The sequence below is a fragment of the Lolium perenne genome, chromosome 2 (assembly GCF_019359855.2).
Source record: "Lolium perenne isolate Kyuss_39 chromosome 2, Kyuss_2.0, whole genome shotgun sequence".
NCBI classification, from domain to species: Eukaryota; Viridiplantae; Streptophyta; class Magnoliopsida; order Poales; family Poaceae; genus Lolium; species Lolium perenne.
In genome coordinates this window covers 87,350,640-87,360,138 of record NC_067245.2, presented here as the reverse complement: position 1 = coordinate 87,360,138, position 9,499 = coordinate 87,350,640, and the positions used below count along the sequence as shown (strand labels likewise).

The window sequence follows — 9,499 nt, the reverse complement described above, 5'->3', positions numbered from 1 at the left end:
ATGATTTGGCGTGCAGCCGAAATTTTCAGTTTCAAGCTACGAGCAGAACGACAAAAAATAATGTTCTTCCCCAGGGAGCTCTCATTTCTTTCTCTTCTCTTTCTCTCTCGAGTCTCTCCCACTCCCCCGGCCCGCTCCTCTCCCCCTTCTCTCCGACGGCCTCGCCGGCCAGAGACGAGGCAGACTTCTCTCAGTATATTGTACACCCTCCAATCTAAATTAATTGATTCAACTTTCCTTAGACGTGTACGTATCTAGAGTAAAAACATGTGTGGATACATCCATATTTAGATAAGCAAAGTTGAGTCAGCTAATTTGGATCCGAGGGTGTTAGTGTTGTTGTAAGCTTAGATCAAGTGTTTCCCATGAGGAGAATGGCGCAATGCAGTCGGGGATCTCGTCATCGGCTTCAGATCTGGCCTATGGTGAATCTGGCGGATCAGATATGGCGGTTCTTGCCGGCCAAACCCCGATCTGGTGCCATCAAGGTGATGGCGCTAACGGTGAGGCTTTCTTTGGTCAGTGCTTCAGATCTGGCCAATGGGGAAGTCAAGCTACTAACGTTCACAAGCTCGGGGCATACGACGGCGTCATCCGTCTTGCCCGTGCACATCTTGGCCTTTCAGCGGCCCTTCTCAGAGCCAATATGCCGTTGCTGAGGCCCTTCTTCTCCTTCATCTTGGCGACTACCGGCGACAACGTCCCAAGTGGTGCATCCCCGGCGACGGAGTTGCTGGAAAGGATGCGGAGCAGAGATCTGATGTGCGGTCGAGAAGGACTCGATTGCTTTTCTTCTATATGTTTTGGGGTCCTTTTTGTAAATTTGGAGGTCCTATTTGTTATTGTCTAGTTCCTTTGGACCTCTATGTAATTGTTTGGACTAGTTTCCATTGGCACCGATAAACTTGAATTTTGACAAGTTCGCGCGGAAAAAATTCCTTTGCACATATGGCCTATCATGTATGAACATTCTTGAGATTTAAACTATATGTAATGGCCAGCACTTGCGCAAGGGGCTCGTCTAGTGCGCACTAGTTCCATTAGCACCGATAAATTTGAATCTTGATAAGTTCTTGGAAGAAAAAATTGATTCACATATGGCCTATCATGTATGAACATTATTGGGATTCAAACTATACATAGATGGCCAACACGTGTGCAAGGGTGTCCTCTAATGTGCACTAGTTTCCATTAGCACTGATCAATTTGAATCTTGACAAGTTCTCAGAAAAAATTCTTCACACATATGCCCTAGCATGTATGAAAATTATTGGGATTCATATTATATATAGATGGCCAATACTTGTGCAAGGGGGCCCTCTAATGTGCACTAGTTTCCATTAGCACTGATAAATTTGAATCTTGACAAGTTCACGGAAAAAATTGCTTTACACATATGCCCTATCATGTATGAACATTATTGGGATTCAAACTATATATAGATGACAAATACTTGCGCAACGGGGTCCTCTAGTGTGCACTAGTTTCCATTAGCACTGATAAGCTTGAATTTTGATAATATATTCAAGAGACTTGTTTCACGATTGTTGGCCTATATCATGCATATATGAACATTTTTGGGATTCAAACTTTATATATATGGCCAACACTTGTGAAAGGGGGGGTGTCCTCTAATTAATGTGCACTAGTTAGATTCCATTAGCACCGATAAACTTGAATTTTGACAAGTTCTTGAAAAAACTTGCTTCACGATATAATATGGCATACCACATGTGTATAAACATTCTTGTGATTCAATCTATAGATGGTGGCAAACACACTTGCGCAAGGGTCGGGGTCCTCTAATATGTGCAATAGTAGTTTCGATTAGCATCGATAAAGTTGTATTTAATTTTGAAAGTTCTCAAAAAAACTTGCATATGGCCGATCATGTATGAACATTCATGGGATTCAAACTAAATGGCCAACAATTGCGCATCAAGGGGGTCATCTATAAATATGTGCACTAGTGTACATTTAGCATAGGTAAACTTGAATATATATATATATATTTCGATGAGTTCTCGAAAAAACTTGCTTCTCGATATATGGCCTATAGCAATATATATACCATGCATGCATATATTTGTATATATATTTGATCATATTAATTCTTGGGGATTTCAATCTCTCTCTCTCTCGAACTATCGTTGGTGGCCAGAACAACACACATATGCATGCACTTTGTGCGCAAAGGCACGGGTGCCTCTAATAATTCATGTGTGCGCGCACTCGATTGATCTAGTTTTGATTAATTGTAGCACACAAATAAAAAATTTGTATTTCAAAACAAGTTAAAATTAAACCCTAATAAAACCCTAAACCCTAATAACCCTAACCCTAAACCCTAACCCTAAAACTAAACCCTAACTAATTAGCATTGACAAATTAATTAACTTGAATTTTGACATGTTCTCGAATGAAAACACGTACATTTGATTAAGTTTCCTCACAATATATATATATATATATAATTAGTGTGTATGCATGGCCTACCATGCATTCATGCATATATTTTAATATATATTTGAACATATTCTTGGGGATTTCAATCTCTCTCTCTCTCGATCTATGTATCGTTGGTGCCAAAAAAACACACATATATACGCATGCAATTTATGCGGAAAGGCGTGGGTGCCTCTAATAATGTGTGTGCGCACTCCATCGATGATCCCTAAACCTTAAACCCTAAAACCCTAATCCCTAATCCCTAAACCTTAAACCCTAAACCCCCTAAACCCTAAACCCTTAACCCTAAACCCTAAACCCTAACCCTAACCCTAACCCTAAACCCTAGCTAACCCTAAACCCTAATTAAACCCTATATATAGGCCAACAACACTTAATTGTGCATCAAGCGGGCCAGGGGTGCCTCGCGGTCCTCTAATTATATTAAATGTGCCATGCATTAACCCTAAACCATATATATAACTAACCCTAGCTAATCAAACCCTACTTAATTAAAACACATAACCCTAAACCGTAAACTAACATATTAACAAGATGCCGAAGCGCCAGTTCCTGTTTTCTGCTGTTTTTGGTTTCAGAAATCCTACACAGGAAATATTCTCGGAATTTGACGAAACAAAAGCCCACGGTCTTATTTTCCACGGAGTCTTCCAGAACACCGAAGAGGAGATGAAGATGGGCCACGAGGCGGCCACACCATAGGGGGGCGCAGCCCCACCCCTGGCCGCGCCGCCATATGGGGTGGGCCCCTCGGGCGTCCCCCGACTCTGCCCCTTCGCCTATATAATCCTCCCGTCGCGAAAACCCTATTACCGAGAGCCACAATACGAGAAAAGTTCCAGAGACGCCGCCGCCGTCAATCCCATCTCGGGGGATTCCGAAGATCGCCTCCGGCACACTGCCGGAGAGGGGAATCATCACCGGAGGGCTCTACATCACCATGCCCGCCTCCGGACTGATGCGTGAGTAATTCATCCTTGGACTATGGGTCCATAAAAGTAGCTAGATGGTTGTCTTCTCCTCTTGTGCTATCATGTTTAGATCTTGTGAGCTGCCTATCATGATCAACATCATCTATTTGTAATGCTACATGTTGTGTTTGTTGGGATCCGATGAATATGGAATACTATGTCAAGTTGATTATCGATCTATCATATATGTGTTGTTTATGATCTTGCATGCTCTGCGTTGCTAGTAGAGGCTCTGGCCAAGTTGATACTTGTAACTCCAAGAGGGAGTATTTATGCTCGATAGTGGGTTCATGCCTCCATTGAATGCAGGACGGTGTGAGGAAAGTTCTAAGGTTGTGGATGTGCTGTTGCCACTAGGGATAAAACATCAATGCTTTGTCTAAGGATATTTGTATTGTTTACATTACGCACAGTACTTAATGCAATTGTCTGTTGTTTGCAACTTAATACTGGAAGGGGTGCGGATGCTAACCCGAAGGTGGACTTTTTAGGCATAGATGCATGCTGGATAGCGGTCTATGTTCTTTGTCGTAATGCCCTAAGTAAATCTCATCGTAGTCATCATGATATGTATGTGCATTGTTATGCCCTCTCTATTTGCCAATTGCCCAACTGTAATTTTTTCACCCAACATGTTATTTATCTTATTGGAGAGATACCACTAGTGAACTGTGGACCCCGGTCCATTCTTTTACATCTGAAATACAACCTACTGCAATTACTGTTCTCTGTTGTTCTTTGCAAGCAAACATCATTCTCCACACCATACGGTTAATCCTTTGTTTACAGCAAGCCGGTGGGATTGACAACCTCACTGTTAAGGTGGGGCAAAGTATCTTGATTGTGTTGTGCAGGTTCCACGTTGGCGCCGGAATCCCTGGTGTTGCGCCGCACTACACTCCTTCGCCAACAACCTTCACGTGGCCTTCATCTCCTACTGGTTCGATAAACCTTGGTTTCTTACTGAGGGAAAACTTGCTGTTGTATGCATCACCCCTTCCTCTTGGGGTTCCCAACGGACGTGTGCTTTACCGTCACAAGGAGCTACCTTCTGGCACCGTTGCAAGCCAACTCCCACGCCAGCATCTACTTTTCTGGCGCCGTTGCCAGGGAGATCAAGACACGCTGCAAGGGGAGTCTCTCACACCCAATCTCTTTACTTTGTTTATTGTGTTGCTTTATTTTATTTTCTGTCTTGTTTGCTTTCTTTATATCAAAAACACAAAAAAATTAGTTACTTGCATTTACTTTATTTATCAGTTTACCTTAGTTTATTTCATCATGCTTCTCCCTAAGTTCACTTTGAAAGATATATCAGTAGGGCGTGGGTCTATCATTGGAAGAGATAATATAGAAGAATTTTGCACTCATGTTAGTAAGGTTAAAGATTTTGAAGATAGATCCTTGGTGGAACTTGCTCCTAATTATGAAATTGCTACTGCCTCTTTAGTGCACATGTTGGAAGCTAGATTTGTTAATCTTAATCCTATAATGCAACAGATGTTTCTTACACTCTGTGATATGGAAGAAGGAGAGAAGAAAGATTTTATTTTAGAAACCCTTCTTAAAGAATTTGGTGATGTAGCTAGAGAAGCTAGAAAAGTCTTTATTCAACATAAGATGCTTGGCTTCTATACCAATTTTGCAAGTACCCTTGAAAAGATGGAAAAAGATAGGCTAAAGTACACTAATGAAGCCAATTGTGAGGGGGATACTAAAGTACCAATACCTTATAAGCTCATAGGAATGCATGAGGCACTAGAAAAGAATTTTGATTGGATTGTTCCCGAAAATTTATTTGAGGAGGATAGTAAGCCTAAAAGTAATGAAAGAGGAGCTTCTGAAACTTACATAGATAAGATACAATGCATTGTTGAGAAAACCCCCAACTCCTGTGTTGATGCTTCTTCTCTTGATGTTACTTGATTTACACTTTCTGCGCCTAGCTGAAAGGCGTTAAAGAAAAGCGCTTATGGGAGACAACCCATTATTTTATTTCTGCAATTTTTGTTTTATATTTGAGTCAAGGTGCTTGTTACTACTGTAGCTATACCTTTGTATGTTTACTTTACTGCATTGTTGTGCCAAGTAAAGTCTTTGATAAAGAGTTGATACTAGATTTGGATTTCTGCGCAGAAATAGATTTTTAGCTGTCACGAATTTGAGTTGTTCTCTCCGTAGGAGAATCTAAAAATTCTGTAAACATTCATGAGTAATCCTCAGATATGTACGCAACTTTCATTCAATTTGAGCTTCTTCATCTGAGCATGTTAAGTGCCTCGAAAAATTTCATCTTTACGGACTGTTTTGTTTTGACAGATTCTGCATTTTATTTTACATTGCCTCCTTTACTATGTTTGAGTGGATTTCTTTGCTCCATTAAATTTCAGTAGCCTTGGGTAATATCCAGAAGTGTTGGGAATGATTGTGTCCTCGCTGAACATGTGAATTTTTGATTATGCACTAACCCTCTAATGAGATTGTTTTGAGTTTGGTGTGAAGGAAGTTTTTAAGGATCAAGAGTGGAGGATGGTATAATATGATCAAGAAGAGTGAAAAGTCTAAGATTGGGGATGCCCTCGCGGTTCATCCCTGCATATTTCAAGAAGACTCAAACATCTAAGCTTGGGGATGCCCAAGGCATCCCCTTCTTCATCAACAACTTATCAGGTCACCTCTAGTGAAACTATATTTTTATTCGGTCACATCTTATGTGCTTTAGTTGGAGCGTCTGTGTGCTTCTATTTTTGTTTGTGTTTGAATAAAATCGGATCCTAGCATTGCTTGTATGGGAGAAAGACACGCTCCTCTTTTTCATATTGAACATTGGTGTTCTTAGTTTTACTTTTAATGTTCATGGCGAAAGTTGAAAGCTGCTTCATTTATTGCTATTTGGTTGGAAACAGAAAATGTTTCATGTGGTAATTGATATATTGTCTTGAATAATTTGATACTTGGCAATTGTTTTGAGCTCTTAATTAGATCATGTTTAAGCTCTTGCATCATGTGGTTTAAACCTATTAGTGGAGAACTACCGTAGAGCTTGTTGAAATTTGGTTTGCATGATTGGTCTCTCTTAAGTCTAGATATTTTATGGTAAATGTGTTTGAGCAACAAGGAAGACAGTGTAGAGTCTTATAATGCTTGCAATATGTTCTTATGTAAGTTTTGCTGTACCGATTCATACTTGTGTTTGCTTCAAACAACCTTGCTAGCCAAAGCCTTGTACTGAGAGGGAATGCTTCTCGTGCATCCAAAACCTTGAGCCAAAACCTATGCCATTTGTGTCCACCATAACTACCTACTATGTGGTATTTTTCTACCATTCCAAAGTAAATTTCTTGCGTGCTACCTTTAAAAAATTCATTCCTTGTCTTTGCAATACATATCTCATGGGAAAGTAGCCTAAAAACTATTGTAGTAAAGAATATGTCGCTTATGTATCTTAGTTCTTATAAGTTGCTTGTTGAGCGATAACCATGTTTCTGGGGATGCCATCTACCTGTCACACCTTTGTTGAATATCATGTGAGTTGCTATGCATGTTCGTCTTGTCTGAAGTAAGGGAGATTTGCCATGAGTTAAATGGTTTGAGTATGCATATTGTTAGAGAAGAACTTTGGGCCGCCAACCAAAGCCATGTATCATGGTGGAAGTTTCAGCTTGGACATTAATCCTCAAATCTCTTATGAGAATATTATCTGTTGTTGAATGCTTAAAGCATAAAAGAGGAGTCCATTATCTATTTTCTATGTTGTCCCGGTATGGATGTCCTCAAGTTGAGATCTATCAAAATTGAGATATCAAATGCGATCTATCCCCTTGGACCTTTGTACAGGTGGCATAGAGGTACCCCTTTGTGACACTTGGTTGAAACATATGTAATGCAATGATAATCCATGGAAATCCGAGCTAATTAGGACAAGGAGCGGGCACTATTAGTATTCGATGCACGAGGCTTGCAACTTATAGGAGGTTTTATGCATAACACATATGAATTATTACTACCGTTGACAAAATTGTTTCCTTGTTTTCAAAATAAAAATGTCTAGAACATGAGTAATCCCTGTTTCCCTCTGCGAAGGGCCTTTCTTTTACTTTATGTTGAGTCAGTTTACCTACTTCTTTCTATCTTAGAAGCAAACACTTGTGTCAACTGTGTGCATTGATTCTTACATACTTGCTTATTTGCACTCATCATATTACTTTGTGTTGACAATTATCCATGAGATATACATGTTGAAAGTTGAAAGCAACTGCTGAAACTTAAATCTTCCTTTGTGTTGCTTCAAAACCTTCTATTAAGAATCTATTGCTTTATGAGTTAAGTCTTATGCAAGACTTGTTGATGCTTGTCTTAAAAGTACTATTCATGAAAAGTCTTTGCTATATGATTCAGTTGTTTAGTCATTATCTATTTGTTAACAAACTATAGACCATTGCTTTGAATCACTTCATTCATCTCATATGCTTTACAATAGTATTGATCAAGATTATGATGGTAGCATGTCACTTCAGAAATTATCCTTTTTATCGTTTACCTACTCGAGGGCGAGTAGGAACTAGGCTTGGGGATGCTTGATACGTCTCAAACGTATCTATAATTTCTTATGTTCCATGCTAGTTTTATGACAATACTCACATGTTTTATATACACTTTATATCATTTTTATGCATTTTCCGGCACTAACCTATTAACAAGATGCTGAAGCGCCAGTTCCTGTTTTCTGCTGTTTTTGGTTTCAGAAATCCTACACAGGAAATATTCTCGGAATTGGACGAAACAAAAGCCCACGGTCTTATTTTCCACCGAGTCTTCCAGAACACCGAAGAGGAGACGAAGAGGGGCCACGAGGCGGCCACAACATAGGGGGGCGCGGCCCCACCCTGGCCGCACCGCCATATGGGGTGGGCCCCTCGGGCGTCCCTCGACTCTGTCCCTTCGCCTATATAATCCTACCGTCGCGAAAACCCTAGTACCGAGAGCCACGATACGAGAAAAGTTCCACAGACGCCGCCGCCGTCAATCCCATCTCGGGGGATTCTGAAGATCACCTCCGGTACCCTGCCGGAGAGGGGAATCATCACCGGAGGGCTCTACATCACCATGCCTGCCTCCGGACGGATGCATGAGTAGTTCATCCTTGGACTATGGGTCCATAGCAGTAGCTAGATGGTTGTCTTCTCCTCTTGTGCCATCATGTTTACATCTTGTGATCTACCTATCATGATCAAGATAATCTATTTGTAATGCTACATGTTGTGTTTGTTGGGATCTGATGAATATGGAATACTATGTCAATTTGATAATTGATCTATCATATATGTGTTGTTTATGATCTTGCATGCTCTCCATTGCTAGTAGAGGCTCTGGCCAAGTTGATACTTGTAACTCCAAGAGGGGGTATTTATGCTAGATAGTGGGTTCATGCCTCCATTGAATCTGGGACAGTGACAGAAAGTTCTAAGGTTGTGGATGTGCTGTTGCCACTAGGGATAAAACATCAATGCTTTGTCTAAGGATATTTGTATTGTTTACATTACGCACAGTACTTAATGCAATTGTCTGTTGTTTGCAACTTAATACTGGAATGGGTGCGGATGCTAACCCGAAGGTGGACTTTTTATGCATAGATGCATGCTGGATAGCGGTCTATGTTCTTTGTCGTAATGCCCTAAGTAAATCTCATAGTAGTCATCATGATATATATGTGCATTGTTATGCCCTCTCCATTTGTCAATTGCCCAACTGTAATTTGTTCACCCAACATGTTATTTATCTTATTGGAGAGACACCACTAGTGAACTGTGGACCCCGGTCCATTCTTTTACATCTGAAATACAACCTACTGCAATCACTGTTCTCTGTTGTTCTTTGAAAGCAAACATCATTCTCCACACCATACGGTTAGTCCTTTGTTTACTGCAAGCCGGTGAGATTGACAACCTCACTGTTAAGTTGGGGCAAAGTATCTTGATTGTGTTGTGCAGGTTCCACGTTGGCGCCGGAATTCCTAGTGTTGCGCCGCACTACACTCCTTTGCCAACAACCTTCACGTG

General features: G+C 40.6%; 1 long non-coding RNA gene across 1 annotated transcript; it reads left to right on the top strand.

Moving 5' to 3' along the window:
* The first annotated feature begins 3,918 nt into the window (after window positions 1-3,918).
* LOC127333175 (uncharacterized) lies at window positions 3,919-8,775 on the top strand. The gene is made up of 2 exons (XR_007871003.2): window positions 3,919-6,110; window positions 8,186-8,775. It is a non-coding gene; the product is annotated as an uncharacterized lncRNA (long non-coding RNA).
* Window positions 8,776-9,499: the final 724 nt, after the last annotated feature.